The sequence below is a fragment of the Panicum hallii genome, chromosome 5, assembly GCF_002211085.1.
Source record: "Panicum hallii strain FIL2 chromosome 5, PHallii_v3.1, whole genome shotgun sequence".
Classification (NCBI taxonomy): Eukaryota; Viridiplantae; Streptophyta; class Magnoliopsida; order Poales; family Poaceae; genus Panicum; species Panicum hallii.
The window spans coordinates 11,385,456-11,404,955 of NC_038046.1; positions in this window are offsets into that span (position 1 = coordinate 11,385,456).

Below are 19,500 nucleotides of genomic sequence, written 5' to 3' on the forward strand. Positions count from 1 at the left end.
TGGGTGGGTGGTGCTGCGTGCGAGTACGAGCCCGAAGTCGTGCACGCTCTATTCCATGACGCGCGGACGTGGATCGGATGACCAGCAGGAACGCTGCAACATTTTTCGTGGCCGTTCGTTCGACCTAGCTACTGGTGCACGCCGTGCGTGGATGGCCGCCGGCGCCGGCCGCCGCCCGTGCGTACTTGGCGTGCGTGAGATCAACAAGCAGAAAGAAGGTGCCTGGGCAACGGGTTTGATTCCGTTCGATGCAACGACAAAGAATGGAAAAAGGGATCCTGGAGTCAAAGCCTGAGCCTCGCATCGTCACGCACGCAAGAACGCGAGGAGGAGGTCTTGATGCTTTTTGTAAACGGGACCCTATGCGCTCGAAATTTTAACGTTTGAATGAATAGAGAACAAGAGCTGTTTCTTCCTTCCTTTAATCTGCCTGAAGTTAAGTTACTTTTTATCCTGAATCAGCAGTGGTATTCATCAGTTCCTCCCTATATTTTTAAGGGTATTTTAAACATGTTTTCATATGTGAATCATCACGCTGGTGGGCATACTTAATCAAAGTGTGGATGAGGAGAGAGAGAGAGAGAGAGAGAGAGAGAGAGAGAGAGAGAGAGAGAGAGAGAGAGAGAGAGTAAAAGAGACGATATCTGATAATTTAATTTCTTTCTGCCTAGCTCGAAGATTTGCTTGTATTTTCACATCATGCATGCATGGCTGATGATTGCTTGATGGCAGTTTGTATTTTCACATCATATGCTTCACGCACGGCTACTCTTTATTTGCTTGCGCGCCAAGCTAATTTCCTACAGATAGTTGACGCCGTGACGGACACTGTCAGCAGGCCGGACCCACACACCAGAGACAAGCCAGCCAGTTAGCCACACGATGCATGCAGCAGTTTGCATTTCAAATTTCTCGCAGCTCTTCTTTATTTACCCGAAGCACGCAGCAGAATCCACGCTCCAAACCCACCCTGCGAGATTCTCTTTAGACCGCGGCCGGGAAAAGCAGAGCGTGATCGTCGAGCCGTTTGCTGCCTCTCGGCGTTGTACGTGCCAAACCACGTTTGGCCACTAGTTAATGAATGCATTGCATGCGTGCACTGTCCGGCTGTCCCTTCCAACTTTTTGATACAATTATAATTGTACCGTGTATGAATTTTTGTTAAGAAAATTAAAATGGGTTTCACGTCCATGCTGAATGGTGACTCCGTTGTTAGCATCCACCCTGGACAGACAAGGTACGGCGCTCCTCCATCTTCAGGTTGAAAGCTGAGATCAGTAACCGCACAGCAGCACGTACGCAGGACACGTACGTACGTACGTTTGGGTTCAAGGTGCACGTCTTGATAAGGCTGTTTTTTTCCCACCCCCCAAAACATAAGGCTAAAATTCAAGGATAACTCGGCAACAGGGAACGGTAGAACAAAAGTACCCTCAATTTCTTCAGGAAGCAAGTAACCGTGCACCATCCATCCTGGTATCTCTGTTCAAGTAAGCACAGCGGCGGGCTGGTAACCGGGTGGACTCGCCAGCGTGGCATCAGCGACACGGCAGGCCGGTCCGTCCGTCTCCACTACCAAATCCTCGTAGGGGTTCGGGGACTTTGAGCGCTTGACTGGTTGCTGCTGGTGCATCGGGATTGCCGCATGGCCCACCGAATCAGCCTCGAGCACCACCGGTGGGGGAAGTGTCCCGAACTCCCGATCGCGAGTGGCTTGCATGATCGCGGCCATCATACGCGGTCCTCTCCTCTCCTCGTGCGCGGGATCTTCCCGGTTTGTCTCGATCGGAGAAGGCAGGAGGCGGGGGGAGTCGAGGCTGCAAAGTTTGCAAAGGACCGGACCCTCCTCTGACCGCGTCCCCTTTGGGCCGACAGCGACCACACTCTGCCCTATACTTTTTCAGAAGATCAGAGCAGAAAGATCGCTCGGCTTTGCAGGCTCGCCAGGTTTGAACGGCCGAATCTTTTGGGCCCTCCGGCGACCACGTGATCTTCTCCGGAGCGCACCGGCAGCTCGGCGCCGGAGATGGCGTGCGTTCCCGGCGGAGGCGATGTCTAGCCGTGGGGCGCCCGGCATGCATGCAGCTGGCCGTGCCGGTCGACGCGCGCGCACACCGTGGCCGCAACGTGGCGTGATGCGTACGTGCATCATCTGCTGTGGTGGTCGCGCCAGCTACATCGCCACGATCCCGATTGGAGCATAGGACGATGAGGCTGGATTGCTGGAAGAAAGCCAATGAGGCCAAGCACAGGGCCGGCGCCTCCAGGGACTGGCTCGATCGTGGCGGCGCAGAGCCCAGAGACGGAATGCAGACCCGCGGGTTCACCTTGAGCAGTTGCAAGCACATGAAGAAGGAAAATAGAGGCAGGCATTGCAGAAAAACCAGAAGGATATGGTAGCACTGATATCAGAAATGATATGACTGATAATCCAACAGTGGACAACACAGTGAAACAAACATAAGCAGTCTGCTGAATTCGCCAGTAGTACGACGGCAGATAGATGAGGCGATGGACCAACGGCAGTTCACACACAGTCTGGGTAGACTCTAACGACAGCAGAAGAGACACATTGCAAAGCACTACTGCTAACTAAGGCAACAGCTACTCGAACGACACCAAGTTTTGAGTAGAAACTGAGATAGAAAGGCTGATCAACACCAATCCCAACGACAGACACAAGCCCGATGACATTGACAAATCTACTGAGCAGCAGCAGCAGCAGCAGAAATCATGTCGTCGATGTCGCTCTTGACGGTCAGGTAGAGGTTGTCGATCATCGTGAACACGAGCATCTGTTGCATCCAAGAGGCGAGAATAACACGGATCGTCAGTACATTACGCCGTAGCTCCACAAAATTCAGTGCATCGGGCACAAAAGAGAAAGGCAGCTAGGCACTTGCCTCGACTCCGCCCAAGGGGAACACCGTGACAGAGAAGAACGGGGTCATCGGCTCGCTGTCCTCCATGTCGACAGGGAGAGGGGTCCTGCAGGCACTGGAGACCATCCTACGCACGACGTCCAGGTTCTGGCCGATCACCAACGCCATCTCCAAGGTGGCACGCCCCTCGGTCGCCCTCGACCTGACGATCGCAAAAGCACGATGGGCATGCCAGAAGATCTGCACGGACCACGACGCACAAGGCACAACCAGTCAGATCATAGACTGACACTACTAGGTGGTGTGGCAAGAACGGAACGAAGCAGACGGACAGGCAACTTCACATTTTCGAATCGACGCCGTTCCGCGCGCGCGGGGCAGGCGGCGCATCGCGTCGTAGCGACGCATCTCTCCGCGATGTCCTTGAGTTTGGCCTGCACCGCCTTCTTGAATTCCTGCAGAGGCACAAGAGAACACAGACGAACAGTTGTTACAGGGTGGAAGAGAGAAATCGAACCGAACTGAACCGTAACGGAACGAAACTATATGCGCTTAAACTTACATCCGCGTCCCCGAAGCTGTCAGGAGCGGTGCCGCTGGCAACCTTTGCGCCCGCAGCCTTGATGGCATCTCTGGTCGAGCCCTTGCAAGCCAAAAAGGAGAAAAAGACACCATGGTGAGAAAGATTGAAAGGACGTCGGCTGGATCGATCGGCAAAAAGGAGAAGAAACAGAGACCGGCAGAAGTTCCACACAAGAACAGTGTAGAAAAACCGAGAAAAATCAAGCAGGAAGGGAAGAGCTCATGCCATTTCTTTCATCAAGAAAAAAGAGAGAAGAGAAGCAGGAATCGCTTTAGTTCCCGTAACGAAGGGCATGTCGTCTCTGCGCGCCTCTTTTGCTAGTTGCTACTCGCCTGCCATGAGGCGGCATACACATACAAGCGCGATCTCCAACACGAAGAAGAACGAAGAGGGGAGAGATGCATGGAAGAACGAGCACACAGAACCCAGCCACACCCATCCGGCCCACAAAACACCAAAACAACCAAGTGACTAACCATGAACTGCGCCACGAGGACCCCGCCGTGGCCAGTCCCTACACTCCGGCCGGCGAGCACGACCGCGCCGTGGCCGGGGAGAGCCGGCGCCAGAGGCAGCCTCCCGGAGCCGAGGCGGCGAGCGCGGCCGGACGGAAGGGAGGCGGCGGCGGCGGCGCGAGCGACCATGGACGCCATGGGTGCTGGTTTGTTGGGAGAGCAGCAGAGAGGAAGTTGGTGGTGATGTGCCTGCCCGGTTGTAGGGGAGGAATGCATAAACTATAACGGCTCTTCATACCAGAAAAGTTCCTGCACTGTTATAAATTTCCCACTGCCGTCCCTGCTTTACGAGCAAGTACATGGCTATTTTCTGAAAGACACCCTCCTTTCTGTACTTGCACCGGGCCGCCGCTAACCCCCCTGATGGTTAATTTTTCAAAAAAAAAAAACCTGCTGGTTCCTGCCAGAGGGTGCCAGGCAGGATGCACAGGCGCCCGGCCCTGCTGCCGGCGTGACACGCTTGCGGCTTGCCAGCCGTTTGATCTGATCCGCACACGATGTCGTGGCGTCCCATCGCTGCGCGTCCGGGTGGGTGCTGCTGCGTGCGAGCGCGCCCACGGGTAGTCCACGCTCGATTCCATGACGCGCGGAGGTGGATGACCAGCAGGAACGTCGCAACATTTTCCTTGGCCGATCGTTCGACCTAGCTACTGGTGCACGCCGTGCGTGGATGGACGCCGGCCGGGGCGGCTGCCGGCACCACGTACGCGTTGTGTGCGCGCGTGAGATCAAGCAGAAAGAAGCTGCCGCCTGGCTCCTGCAGGTGCAGGGCAGGAGGGCCCCCCAAGACCAACCGCTTTGATTCCGTTCGATGCAACGACAAAGAATGGGAAAGAAAAAAAGGATCCTGGAGCCAAAGCCTGAGCTCCGCATCGTCACGCACATTCGAACGCGAGGAGTTCCTGATGCTTTTTGCAAACGTGCGTGACTCCCTATGTTGTGCACGAAATGTTAGGCTGGTGCCAATGGGGGGCCATACCGCCCCCTGTCGCCCCAGCCTAGGCGAGAGTTAGGTGAGAGGGAGAGAGAAGGCGGTAGCACTACCGCCAGGTGAGAGCGGGCGATAGCGCCCGCTCTCGCCCGCGTTGGCAGGCGCGCCGGGGCGGTAGGCGGGCAGTAGCGAGGCGGTGCGTTGGCGCGGCGGGCTCCGGACGAGAGGACGTGACGTGGCGCGTTTTGATTGGTCCACGCGGACTATCCGTTGAATTAGCCGTTATTTGACCGATTGAACTCCAAAAAATTCAAAAAAATTGTAAAAAATTCAAATTTCATCTCCAACACCCTATAAATACCCCACCAAGTTTTCACTCCTTCCACACCCCATTTGAGCTCATTTCTCCCATCCACACTTCAATTTCACTCTTCTCGACGCCATGTCTTCATCTACCACGGATTCGAGTGAAGGAATGGAGGCTAAAATGATCCATGCGTTCCAAGCGGAGTATGAGGAGGCGATGCTCAATCTTGAAGAGGAGTCAAGCAGAAAGCGACGTCGTCGACGCTACATCAGGCGTGATCGTGAGGGTGCCCATGATCGGCTGTTCCAAGACTACTTCGCCGATAACTGCGTTTATCCTCCGAATTACTTTCGGCGAAGGTACCGAACGAGGCGTCAACTTTTTCTACGTATTATGCGTAGATTAGGTGAATACTCTCCATATTTCACCCAAAAAGAAGATGCTTGCAACCGTCGTGGTCTCTCTCCGCTACAAAAGTGTACCGCGGCCTTACGCTTGTTAGCTTATGGAGGCGCTACGGATTCGATAGATGAGTACCTAAAGCTAGCTAGATCAACTGCATTAGATTGTCTAGAGAAATTCTGTGAAGGCATCATTCACTGTTACGGGGATGAGTTTTGCCGTCGACCAAATATCGTGGATACTCAGCGTCTACGAGCGAAAGCCGAGGAGCGTGGCTTTCCGGGCATGCTAGGAAGCATCGATTGCATGCATTGGTAGTGGAGAAACTGTCCAGTGGCATATGCGGGGCAATTCACAAGGGGGGACATAAAACATCCTACTATTATCTTAGAAGCCGTTGCATCGTATGATCGTTGGATCTGGCATGCCTTTTTTGGAGTGGCCGGGTCCAACAACGACATTAATGTACTCAATCAGTCACCGTTATTCACTGATGTGCTTAGAGGAGAAGCACCCTTAGTGAACTTTACGGTTAATGGACATGAATACAATAGGGGTTACTACCTTGCCGACGGCATCTACCCCTCTTGGCCGGTGTTTATGAAGGGTATTACTCTTCCGCAGTGTGAGAAGCATCAGGTATTTACAAATGTTCAAGCAGCTTGGCGCAAAGATGTCGAGTGTTCGTTTGGACTGCTCAAGTCTAGGTTCAACATTATAGCAGTTCCCGGACGCTCTTACTCACAGCGTACTCTTGGGTTGATCATGCGTGCATGTGTCATCCTACACAATATGATCATCGATGACGAGCGTGATACCGATTTGGACGAGATCTATGAGACAGTTGCGTCCAATGTCGGTCCGGCGATCCACAACGATGCCCCACCAAACCTAGCTGCCAGAATTCAGATGGACACCGAGATGAGGGACTCACCGATGTATGCACAGCTCCAGCAAGATTTGGTTGAGCATGTGTGGGTACATAGTCATCCTTAGATTTATATAATTTTTTATTTATTATGTAATTTTTTTATTTATTATGTAATTGGTAACTTTTTTAAGTTGAATAAAATTAGTTTATTGAATTATTTTGCGTACGCAAACAAAAGAGAGTGAAATAATTAAATCTGGAAAAGAAAAGCTGACGTGAACGAGAGAGAAGTGAGAGCTGGCACTGTAACCTCTGCATTGGAGGGGTGGGATGAGAGTGGGGTGAGAGTGGGGACGAGAGCTGACGTGGTGGGGCGAGAGTGAGGCGAGGCACTGGGCTCAGCCTTAACGTTTGAATGAAGAGAGAAGAACAGCTGTTTCTTCCCTGAAGTTCAGTTACGTTTTATCCTGACTCAGCAGTGGTACCCCAGCCCGTTGCTCCCTACATTTTTAAGGGCGTACTGGTGAGCAGGAAAGGGAAGAGAGGAGAACAAGAGACAGTATGCCCATGTGGATTCTGTTCTGGTGCTTCAATTACTCTCAATCTGATGACCTCTTTTAGCTCCAAGATTTCTTTCATTTTTACAGCCATGGCTGAGGATTGCTTAATGGTAGTTCGTTCATCGAAGGAGTAACAGAGGCTCCTCCGTACTCTTTAGCGCTTGGAGCGATCTCCGTGTGCCACCTGCCAGGCTGCCACACTCTCGTTCATCAAGTGATCAGGCTTCTGATCCCGCTCCGCACCCCCATGGATCACGCACGGTGACTCTCTTTTGCTTGCCCACCAAGCTAATTGAGTAATTTCCTACAGCTGACGGACACTGCCAGCAGGGCTCACCAGAGGACAAGCCAGCCACACGTACGATGCGTGCAGCAGATGACAAAAATTATCTCCAACCCGGTCTCTCCTCATCGCATTTATTCTTCCAGTTGCGGCAGAGTTTATTTGTATTCCAAATTTTCGCAGCTCTTTATTATTTACACGAAGCATGCAGCAGAAATAATATTCCACTCCAACCCTGCGAGCTGCTTTCTGACCGGCCGGGAAAAGCAGAGCGCGGAGAGCCGTTGCGCGCGGCTGCCGTTGTGCTCTCGGCGTTGTACGTGCCAAACCCCGTCTGGCCGTTTACGTCCCGTCCCTGCAACGTGAGAAAAATTACCAGAAGGAAAACTACGCGTCCGATGTATAGCTGTGTCAATTACCACAAGGCATTAGCAATAAAACTAAGATTTTCTTTTATGTTGTAGAGTTCATACATGGCTTAATAACATGAGTATAACTTGTTTTGGGAAAAAGTTTAGTTAGATAAGATTCCAAATTAAGGTGGCTAGAACCCTTGTCTACGTAGAGTCGGATAATTTGAAAAATCATAAATTCCCAGAGTTGTTTGATCCTTGCAATCAAGATTAACGGAGTAGGATAATTTTCAGCATGTTCTTTTAACTACCGAAAGAGCCTATCGTACTCCTATTTGTTAGCACTGTACCATGGATGGTTGTCCTTGACTGACCGAGTCAACAGGCAGTTGCGAGTTGCGGCAAGAGAGTACAAATACCGTATTTGGATTTGAACTTTGTGATGAAACGATATGCAAAAGACGTGATCTGCCTGAAATGAAATTTTCAACCGAAAAGTAAATTTTGGAACAGATTGCCTAATACAATTGAAATTTAATTTATTCTGAGCGGTATGTGAAATATTGGCCAATGGCTGCGTCCTCAATAGAATGGATTTTCCCCTGCTTCCGAGTTTCCAATCCAACAGAGTTCTCTAAAGAAGTGAAAGAATCTTGGTGAAAGTATGCAATTTGTTCTGTGTAACCGCAACCCAAGATGCAGGATACATTTGGATCGCAGGTGGACATCTCAATAAGTTTTTTTTCCTTACGAAAATGCATCATCCATCCTCGTATCTCCGTTGAAGTTAGCTCATGGACTCGCCACCGTGGCAACAGCGACACCGGCAGAGGCCGGTCCTGTCCGCCTCCACTACCAAATTCCTCCTCGGGGTTCGGGGACTTGGGCGCTTGGCTGGTTTCTGCTGGTGTATCGGGATTGCCGTGTGGCCCACAGAATCAGCCTCGGGCTCCACTGGTGGAGAAGTGTCCCGATCCCGAGCGGCCGGCATGATTGCGGCCATCATGCGCCTCTCCTCGTGCATGGGATCTTCCCAGTTTGTCTCGATCGGAGAAGGCGGGCAGGCGAGGCGAGGCGAGGCGAGGCACTGCAAAGTTTGCAAAGGACCGGACCCTCTGACCGCCTCCCCTTTGGCCTTTGGGCCAATAGCGAGCATACTCTGCACTCTAATTTTTCAGAAGATCAGATCAGAAAAATCGCTCGGCTTTGCAGGCTCGCCAGGGTTGAACGGCCGAATCTTTTGGGCCCTCCGGCGACCACGTGACCTTCTCCGGAGCGTACCGGCAGCTCGGCGCTGGAGATGGCGTTCCCGGCGGAGACGATGTCTGGCCGTGGGCGTTGGGCACGGAACTCGCTGTGCCGGCCGCCGCACGCCCAAGCGAGACGGCTCACGCACGATCACCGCTGCACGCGCGCGCAACGGTAGGAGGCCACGGGTACAAACGCATAGTGCGCTGGAAGCATGCGTGCGTAGGTGCATATGGGCTCGCGGGCGGCTGCTATCTGATACCCCGGCCGGCCACGCCCTTTTGGAACGGAGGATGACGGGACCAGGTCGGCGAGGCTAATCGCGATTACTGGGCACTGTTTAATTCCGCTTGTTTGGAACTCGCTTATTTGTGAAGCAAGATTTTATGGTAAGCTAGCTGGAGAATCGGCTATCTGAGTAAGCTCAGTATTTGGCCATTCTGATTGTTTTCAGTCGATTTTCTGATGCGAGTAGTAAAATATCTGAAGTGCCCCCGAGTCTGATGATATCTTATTTTTTTACTAAATACAAGGAGATGTCAATAATTTCTTTATTTTTTGTGTATCTTGAATAGATATATAATACATTTACAAGAAATTAAAATAACAATTAACAGCCAATCCATACATCAACTTTGCACTAATGGTCCATTAACATATCTAAAATCTAATGAATCTTTACAACACCAATAAAATATAATAATCGCATCGCAATATTGCTTGTACTGTCTGTTCAGGGAGGAGCAGCTAAAGCTCTGAGCGGACTAGCACTCCCCGTTCCCCATCTCCAAGTCCCAGATTTTTTCTCCCAATTGAGTTGACGGCTGCGGCTCCTACCCAAGTGGTTGGTAGCACCGGCGGTCGGGCCATCTGACAAGGCAGATGACGAGCGAGCAGGTGCGGCGGCCGGGAGGCCTGCTTGCGTGGGTGTGTGGGTGCGGCTGCTAGGCCATCCGACGATGTAGGCGACAGGCGCGCGGCGGCCCTATGCCGGCGGCATGTAGAGCCTCGAGGCTAGCACGGCGGCGCGGGTGCGACGGTGCTGGAGACCAGCTGGGCTCGTGTTGCTCGTCGCTAGATCTGCCGTGCGCTGCCGGATGGACATCGTATGAGACGGGCGAGAGGTGTGGTAAGCAGCTCTAGCTGTGATGCCGAAGTGAGACTCACCTCGTACACCTCGCCGCCCCCCTGGTTCTTCGCAAAGCGCCTTGCGCCACGTGCGTCGGCTATGAGCCATCGAAGGCACAACTTCGCACCCTCGTCATCGTCGTCGAACGAGTCAATTAGCCGTGGACTGGGGGCCGCGGCGGTGAGCTCGTGGATGTATCACCGCCAATGTCAGATCTGCCTTTGCGGGGCTCGCCGTTGTTTCTCCGATGAGCAGAGCCGGTGAGTTGCCGCCGTCGAGGTGGATCTGTACCGTCGGTGGGGGTGGGGGTGGAGGGAAGACAGGAGAGCTATTTCAAATGATCTTGAAACGGTGAGAGAGAGAGTCGGCTATTTTATTACATACAAATTATGAATAGTGGTTACCGTATATATAAGTTGGTAAGTTGGTACATAGTAGGTACGTGATATAGTATAAATTAAAAAAATAGTTTGTTATAGATACAGATTTCGAGAACATAGTACTACTATGATTGTATACGATAACACCTGCTAGGGTATTCTGGAGCCAGAAATCTTCATCCACGGCACAGCTCTTTCACTGCCCTCGCATCCCATCAGAACCGGACGCATGGCTGCACGCGATCGTGCTCGCGGAGATGCAATCCTCGAATTCTTCGTGCATGCAGATGCAGCAGCAGCTCCTCCCTGCAAAAGTGAAGCTATGCCTACTGTTGGGATCGCAGCAGGAGACGCAGAATTCTCGGCGAGAAAGATCGAAAAACAGAAGTGCTTTTTGGGAAATGGAACCGTCGTCGTCTTGCTGCAGTTTCCTTGAGCCCCATGCCGTGCAATTGCGATGCACCGCCCCTTGCTGGCAAGGTTAATTATGTGGACAGACAGACACAGATGCATGCAATCACCATGGATGCCGGGACCGTCGGCTCATCTGCTCTGGTCATTTCTTGACGCGTGACACTGTGCCAGCGGCCGCGATCATGAACGGGCGTGGTGACGGGAGAGGCGAGGCGGAGGCAAGCAGTGAAGTGAGCATGCGGCATGTGCCTCGGCACTGCAGCGAGACTGCGAGACGAGACGAGAAAGAAAGCCCGTCCGTTCCTTGAATGCTTGTTGCTTGCGAAACTCAACAACGCTCTGCTGCCGCTGGTGCCCTGGTGGTGGGTGTGGCAGAGCTAGCTGGACTGGTCTGGGCGTGGGCGGCAAGCCGGCATTCTGCAGAAGCAGAAGCACTTTGGTACTCGTAGTTTGGTGTGATTTGCCTTGTGTTACAGTAGCTGGCTAGTACAGTTCTCTGCCAGTGCTTTCTGTTTTCATGCAGGTGCAGGGGCAGCAGTTGTGTGTGTGAGAGAGAGCCGAGAGCCGATAGGGGGAAGAGGAACAGAGGTAGGGAGAGGGACTAGCAAGGAGTAGCACGGCTGCAAGGCCTTGCGAGACGCCAGGCACAAGCAGGGGCGCTGCGGCCCGCTCACCCTCACGGACGCCGATGCCAACGCGTGGGAATCAGAGCCCGGAGGCGGCAGCGCCACCGTGCTAGCGAGCGAGCATCGAGACGCGCGTTCGAGCTTGTGTGCGGGCCACAGGGAAGCGAGCGCCCTAGTACGCCTACGGGGCGCGGATCACGCACGCACGCTCGGACGCTGCTGCTCGGGCATCGTCCCGCGTCCGTCCGTCCGTCCGTGCCATGCCCACGGCTCATGCTACTACTACGACCGCATGGAAACTGCGAGATGCTACTCCCTCCTTTTTAAGCCCCGGATGCATTTCCAAATTTAGGTTTGTTAAACTTTGATTGATCAAATTAGCCCTCGAATTTACGCACCGGGCAGCGGCCGGGCAGGAGGCGGGCTAGCTGCCTTCTTACCCCAAGCAAGGACGAAACGCAACCGGCAAGCAGGCGGGTGGGAGGCTGCCAGGGCTGTGAATGGGGCCCAGGAGATGTGCCAGGAAGAAGCCTCTCCCCGTTTTGTTTCCATGCGGGGACACGGCTGCGGCAGACTGCCACCGGCGTGATGCTGCCGGCCGGTTCTGAACACGACTTCGTGGCGTTCCAGTGCTGCGCGTCCGGGTGGGTGTTGTTGCGTTGCGTGCGCGACTACCTAGTCCACGATGTGGCATGGACGGCCGCCGGCCGCCGGCCGTGCGCGTCGGGCGAGCAGCCTTGGCGTGCGTGAGATCAAGCAGAAAGAAGCTGCCTCCTGGGTCCTGGCTCCTGCAGGTGCAGGACAGGAGGAGCCCCCCCGGCCAACGGCTTTGATTCCGTTCGATGCAACGACAAAGAAAGGCCTCGCAACGTTGGAAGGCGGAGGCCGATTGGCCGAGTGTTGTTCTTGCTGCTAGAAAGCGTAGTTGTTTTCTGTAAATCTGAAGTTCTCCTGACTCGGCACAGTGGTAAGCGTTCTCCCTGCCTACAGTTTTTTTTGGGTGTTCCATGTGTTCATGCATGTTAATCATCAAGCTGGGCCTACTTGACCAAGGTGTGGAGGAAGGCAGAGAGGAGACGATTAATATGCATGGAGCGGTATGACAATAATTATCTCTTCCTGATCTCTGCTGATAGCATTTGCTCCTCCAGGTACAGCAGAATTATTAGTAGTAGTATTTAAAATTTCGGAGGCAACTACTCAGCGTAGCGAGGCCTCGCGCTCGTTGTAGCGCTACGAGGAGACCCCTGGCCCGCACATATACATTCTGAAATTTGAACGTTTTAACCTTTGATTAGTTAAAATTAGTCTAGAGTTTATAGACTCTTATTTCAAAGTACTTTCATATGTGTTAGTTTTCTAGTCATGAGCAATGCGCTATAAGAAATATGAACGGTCAAAGTATATGATCTTGGAGACTACGGTCCAATTTGAATCCTATTGCTAATGCACAAAAGGGCTAAACTTTAGTATTAGCACTTCCAAACATGAGTGCTAAAGTTTAGACAAGTTCAAACATAAGGATAAAATATTATATAGGGAGAATAAGTGATAAACTTCAGCATTTGACATTAGCACCTTCAAACAGGGCTACATTAATTGAGCCGTCCAGCTGCCGTCTGGGATTTGGAATAGAGGGGTGGCTTCTAATACTTAGCATCTAGTACATCCTGTTCGCCCCACATTAGAATGGCAACGGATTCACATGTGCACAATTTTTATTGACCCTAATCATCTTAATTTTACGATCAACCAGTATCATTTATATTACCTTGCTTGGGAAAATGATGTTATTGATCGAGCTGGCTCGCGAGCTGCTGTGAGCTTAACGAGCTGTGCGCACCAGCAGCCCACCAGTCCAACTATACCGGCCCAGTAAGCCCAACAACGCTTCTGACCGAGCCCTAGATACACATGACTACATGAGCCTTCTCCAAATCGATCCTCCCCCAGTTCGTCCGTTTCCATCGTCCTCCTCCAAGTCGCGCCGCCTGCGGCACCAGGCGCCGACGCCCGCCCACCCTCTGCGCCTCCATCTCTCCCGCGCTGCTCCTCTCTGGCCTCCGTCCCTTCCTTGCTGCGCTTCCTCTCCGGCTCTTTCCTGCTTCGGGCGGCACAGGCGCGGGGCGCACGGCTCCATGGCGGGCAGCAGGTGCGCGCGACCGTGAGTTCGAGTATTTTAGCCTGCGATGGCAAGCTTGCGGGGCTTGCAACGTATACGTGCAGAATTTGGTATTGGCTTCAGGCCTTCAGCGATTTTCGATTTTTTTTTGGATTTCCTGATTCAGGTCTCATGATTTCTTGAGTTCCCGTATGTATCGATCATGCGGTTCTTTTCCTAAAGCTCTGGAGATTTGTTATGGAGAAACAAACGATTCCTTTCTACAGCATACAATCTCCAATACAGATTGCTCCGATTCCCTGTTCCATTTACCTTGTGTGCCTGGCTCACGAGCTTGACGAGCTGGCTCGAGCTACTGACGAGCCGAGCCAGGTTTTTTGCTCGTTTGATTAACGAGCCGAGCCGAGCCGAGCCATCCACCCCTAGTTGTTGACCCCAAATATCTTAATTTTACGATCAAGTGTCATTTATATTACCTTGCTTGAGCATTGCTGCAAAAATAATGTGGCATGTGTGTGACAAACGAGGATCAGCGAGGTACAACATTTTAGCTCTGCATTGACTATGACTACCACACAATTTTTGACATGACGATTGTCGGTACATACAGATATACAGACACAATAGTACCTTCCGCTGGGGCGTCCGGCTCCGGCGTGTGCGCCAAGCGCATCATGGTGGACGTGCACCACCACATGCTCGGCCGCCTCTCCACGATCATCGCCAAGGAGCGGCTCAACGGCAGAAGGCCGTGGTGGTCCACTGCAAGGAGATCTGCATGTCCGGAGGCCTCGCCCACCAGAGAGTCGTCTGCCAGAGTGTCCAACCTGATGGTCGTGAGGTTATCCGTGACCGCGCCCTCGGCCTGGGCCTGACAGCTGCGGTCATGGTCTTCGAGCCTCCTCCCGTGCTGTTACAGGTGTGGCGTCTCTATGTACCCCTCGAAGGCAAGGTGCTCGGGAATGGCCTTCGCGGGCCCGGACCCTCCGGGGGGTCCGGTGCCGCCACGTGTGGGAGCCAGACCCCTATGGGCTTGTGTACCTGGGCCGACCTTGGGGGCCCGGACCTCCCTTCCCCCCGGGGAGGAGGTCCGGTGACGCCACGTGCCGCTGAGGAAGCAGCACCTAGGCCAACTATGCCACGTGTCCGGTAGCGGAAGGCCTTCATCGGGACGCCAGCCCAACAACCGCATTAAATGCGGGTAGGCGGGCTGCGCGTACCCAAGATAGGGCATGGACTGTCCACTGACATGTTGGACAGGTAAGCTGACACCACGGTAAGCCCACCTGTTACCAAGGCGGCGCGTCACATCACTGTGCTCTGCGCGCGGGCAGGCGGCGTGTAGTCACGTCGCCGCGCCGCACGCGTGAGCAAGAGGTAATAATGGTCTGCTGCGCGAGAGCTGAGGCGTGCGCTGCTACAGTGTGCGCGGAAGCTACAGCGTAGCAGGTCAACGTAGCCCCATCGCCCGTCAGCGGGAATCAACCCAACAGTGTGTAACATCCTGAAAATTTTACCCAGAAATCACGCGCTAAGATTTTCGTTTCGAGAACCGTACCACCGAAACCCTAAATTTTCCGGCACCCGAATCCGGTCGCAGTCACGCCATCTTTTCCCCTCATGCAGCGCGCGAACGCCGCGCGCGCGTGGTCGATCAGCCGCGGTCACCGCCGTGAAATTCGCCGCGCGGTCGCCGCCGCGAATCCCGCCGGCGCGCGTCACTTCTCCCCTTTTCCCATTATTTCTTTTTCTTTTCCTTTTCTCTCTTCTCCCTTTTTCCTTTTTTTCCCATTTTCCTTTTCTCTTTCTTCCCTTCCTTTTTCCTTTCTCCTTCCTGTTCCTTCCTCCCTGCTCCTCTGCTCCCGAGCGCCACCCCGCACGCCGCTCCGGCCTCTGGCGCCCCTGCCCTTGCGCGCACGCCACCCCGCCCTCGCACGCACGCCGCCGTACGCGCGCGCGCCGCCGATCCTCGCGCGCACGCGCACGGCCGAGCCGCGACGCGCTCGCGCACGCCCGCACGGCCGCCGTGCCGCCCGCCGCTGCCGCGCCCCGCTCGGGCCCCGCGCTTCGCCGCGCCGCCCGCTGCGCCGCGCCACGCCCCCGCGCGTGCTGTGCCGCGCGTGCCGCGCCGCCCGCTGCGCCACGCCACGCCCCGCGCGCGCTGTGCCGCGCGTGCCGCGCCACCCGTCGCTGCCCGCTCCGCCGCGCGCGCGCGCCACTGTGACGGCACAGCACCCCTCCCGCGTGCCCGCACCGTCGCGTCATCCCGGCCTCGCTGCCCGCGCCACCGCTCGACGACACGGACGTCGCGACGCGGCCGCCATTAAAGCGCCCGCGCCGCTCGCCGGCCCCCCCTCCGCCGGCCTCTACCACCGCCGCCCTTGTGTGCCTATAAATAGGCCCCCCCGGCATCCCCGGCACCCCCACCACCTGCCACGCCGCCTAGCCGCGCCTCCCCCGAAGCCTTAGCGCCGCCCCACCGCGCTCTGCATCCGCCGCCGCCTGCGCCCGTCGCCCCGCTCCCACGCGCCACCCCGGCCTGAGGTGAGGCCGGGGATCGAACCCCCCTCTCCCCCTCCCTCTTTTCCCTCTAGCCCCGAACCGCCCCGGGCCCCGGCCGGCCGGAATTGGCCGCCGCCGGCGCGCCCTGTTTCCCTCTCTGTTCTGTGCGGGAGGGGAGGAAGAAGGGCATTTTGCCCATAGCCCCTTGCCCTTTTCTGTTTTCTCCAAGAAAACCCCCCCTCTTCCACCTTATTGCTTATAGAACCTTTTCCGTCTTAATTACTTCCTTTTGCTAAAAGGACCCTGCTCTTCTCGTTAATTCAAACCAAACCCTCCGTAACATGGACCCAAGACATGCTCTACACTCTTTAACATGCCCCGAGTATTTCTGGGATTTACAAAAAGGTCCCTGATATTTCCAGATACTTACGAATAAACCCCTAGAGCCCTGTTCAACCACCCGAACCCTCTTTAGCGCGTCATTTTATGCGCGAAACGACCTCTGATTGACCCGAAACTTTACCCTGCCCTTTCTAGTATAGTTTTAGCCATGCCATTAAGAAACCACCCAGAGATATTGCCCCGACCTCCGTAACTAAATTATTTCCGATTCAAGCTCGACGATAAAAGCTTTTAGTTCTCGTGCTTGATGGTGTGCCTGTTTGTTTGCGTCGTAGGACACGGAGTGAACGAGGAAGGTCCCGACTGTGACCAAGTGAACGAGGACCAGTGCTGCGACCCCGAACCCGTGGGACAGTGCTTCGATCAGGATTTCCCGCAAGGGTTTGACGATGGCAAGTTCAATTCCGCCCTTTGATGCATGTTTCTGTCCTAGTTTTTATAAAACACAACCCAGTGACCTGTTTTATAAAATTGCATGGTTTTGCGTGCTGAAAACATGGTAGGATAGCCACCCTTGTTTGAGATAACCCTACCTTGACCACCTGATTTTATAAAGAAAATGTGTGTGTGTGGGAAGGGATACAATGTGGTTTTGAAAGACGAGTTAGACGGGATGGATGGCATTTCTGTGTGAATTGCCGTTGGTGTGCTCGTACCTGTGTGGTTGAGCGAGGAAGGGAGATATCCATCCTGTCACCCCTAAGGACCGAGTTGATGTGACATCTCACCTAGCTTTTTGTCGTGCGAACCACTTGACCGTTGTATGGGCAACGGCTTAGCTTAAATCCCACTAGTTAGCTTGATAGCCATCAGGAGAGCTGAGAGCAACGGGTGATCAAGGAGACGGGATAAGCTCTGTGTGACTTATGCCCCGGTTAAATCTCGGAGATAGGTCGAATGACCCCTTGATGGATCCCGTGATGGCTAGTCAGGTCTAGCTAAGGTGGGTAATGGCTTTGATGGGATCTGCACCGGCACTAAGGTGTTCGTGCTGTGGTACCCCACCTGTGGGTAAAGTTGCACACCTCTGCAGAGTTAAAATCTATTCGAATAGCCGTGCCCACGGTATTGGGCAGGTTACGGTGTGGTCACATAACTAGTGTTTATCTCTGGGAATGGATGGGCTGGTGTGAGTTGTTTGGAAAGTGTCCGGCAGTTGTGCCGTGTGCTACGGCGGACGGGGAGTCCGGTAGCAGTTTAAAACGTGGATCCTGTGTGGATCAACATTGTGTGTTTTTGGTGCCAGAAAACTCGTTTTGGAAATCATTTTTAAACGAACCCTTGCATACAGTTGAGTTTTTCACAAATGAACCATAACCTATCCTTGAATTGTCCTGTGCATATGATTACTGTTATACCCCCCCCCTCCGTGGGTGTGATTGGATTTGCTGAGTACGTTTGTACTCACCCCTCTCTTACTTTTACAGTGGAAGACCCAGACTACATCCCCGAAGACAACGAGTAGGGTTTCGTCCTGCACCCAGCCTTGCCTGTGGTTGAGGCCACCGTTGGATTCCGCATGGCGCAAGACTCTGATGTTCCTTTGTTCGTAGCCAGTGTAGTTGTGTGGGTTGTGGTTGTAATCCTCGCGATAGTGGCGCTTCACTGCCCGTTACCGCGTAGAGTTGTACGGTGATGTACCATCTGATGTAATAAAAGTGTTATCAGCCTCCTGGGACTGATAAACCGACACTTTTAAGTCTTCCCTGATGGGGGGAACGCTTCAGGTGGTATCAGAGCCGTAGACTGGCCGTAGGACGTGACCCTAGGAGCGAAACCCCTTTTCAGGCCCTAGGACTGGTTCTGACTTAGATGTTTATCTGCACAAACGCTGATCTTTGCCCTGTTTCAGATGGCTGAGAAAGGATGGACCCAGGGCGATTGCCAAGCTGCACCTGGCTTCCCCAGCCTCTTGATCAACACACTGGAAGGCCTTGGCGTTACGAAACGCCCAAGGTACTACAGCCGAGAGTACGAACACCATGGTACCCTTCGCTGCAGGGTGATCCTGGTCATCGCCAGGAGCAACCGCTACCCCGACATCCAACCTTGGCGAGCGACCGCCACAGGGTTTAGACACCAAGACACCTACCCTTTGGCCATCAGAAAAGCGCTCCGTTATTTGTGCCGGATTTTTGAAGAACACCTCGCCCCTACGCCAGCGAAGTTCTTCCCGCCGGCCATCAGAACCCCAGTCTGGGAAGCCCGCATGAGAAACTTGGAGCGACGACGCCACGAAGAAGGCCCCCTGTACCAAGTGGCTACTTACCTAGCCGCCCTGGACCAACTCTTTGATGAGCAAGCCAACCTTCTAAGGGAGCAGACCCATCGAGCCGAGCAAGCAGAGCTCGCGGTGAGGATACAGCAGATCCGAGCCGCCCATGCCGAGGCGAGAGCCGCAGCCGCGGTCAGTAGCGAAGCAGTCGCCCAAGAGAGCCTCAGGCAAGCCCGAGATCGGCGCATGCAAGATTGGACCCAAAGCGGAACACCAGTCCCGGCAATAGGGGAGGACCATGTTTTACTCGGGACACCCATCATAGGATGGGGGACACTCTTCAGAAACACACAAGCCCCACCCGAGAACCCTGAAAGTTCCGCTGCTGCCGCCGACGAAGGGGATGCTGCAATGCAGCCCCTGACCGATGGGAACCCAGAAGACGGCGAGCAAGAACCCCTCACCCTGTCCGCCCCGGAAGAAGACACACCACGCAAGTAGAGTGACCGACGCCATCCCAGTGATGCCCCTCCCCAGCCTTTCTGTTTACGCCGTAACCTTAAGACAAAACCCTGGCCGAGTAGCACGAGACCTAGTCGTACCCCCAAGCTGTACCCTCCTTGCAGTAATAAAATGGTTTGTGCTTGTTGTTTGTGATGTTGTGTGCTGGTTTGTTGTGTGCTGATTATGAGTACCGGCAGGAGGTAGATTCTGCCTATATATATATACGAATTAAACAACTTAAACATCACATAATCGTAACCCCACCCTAACC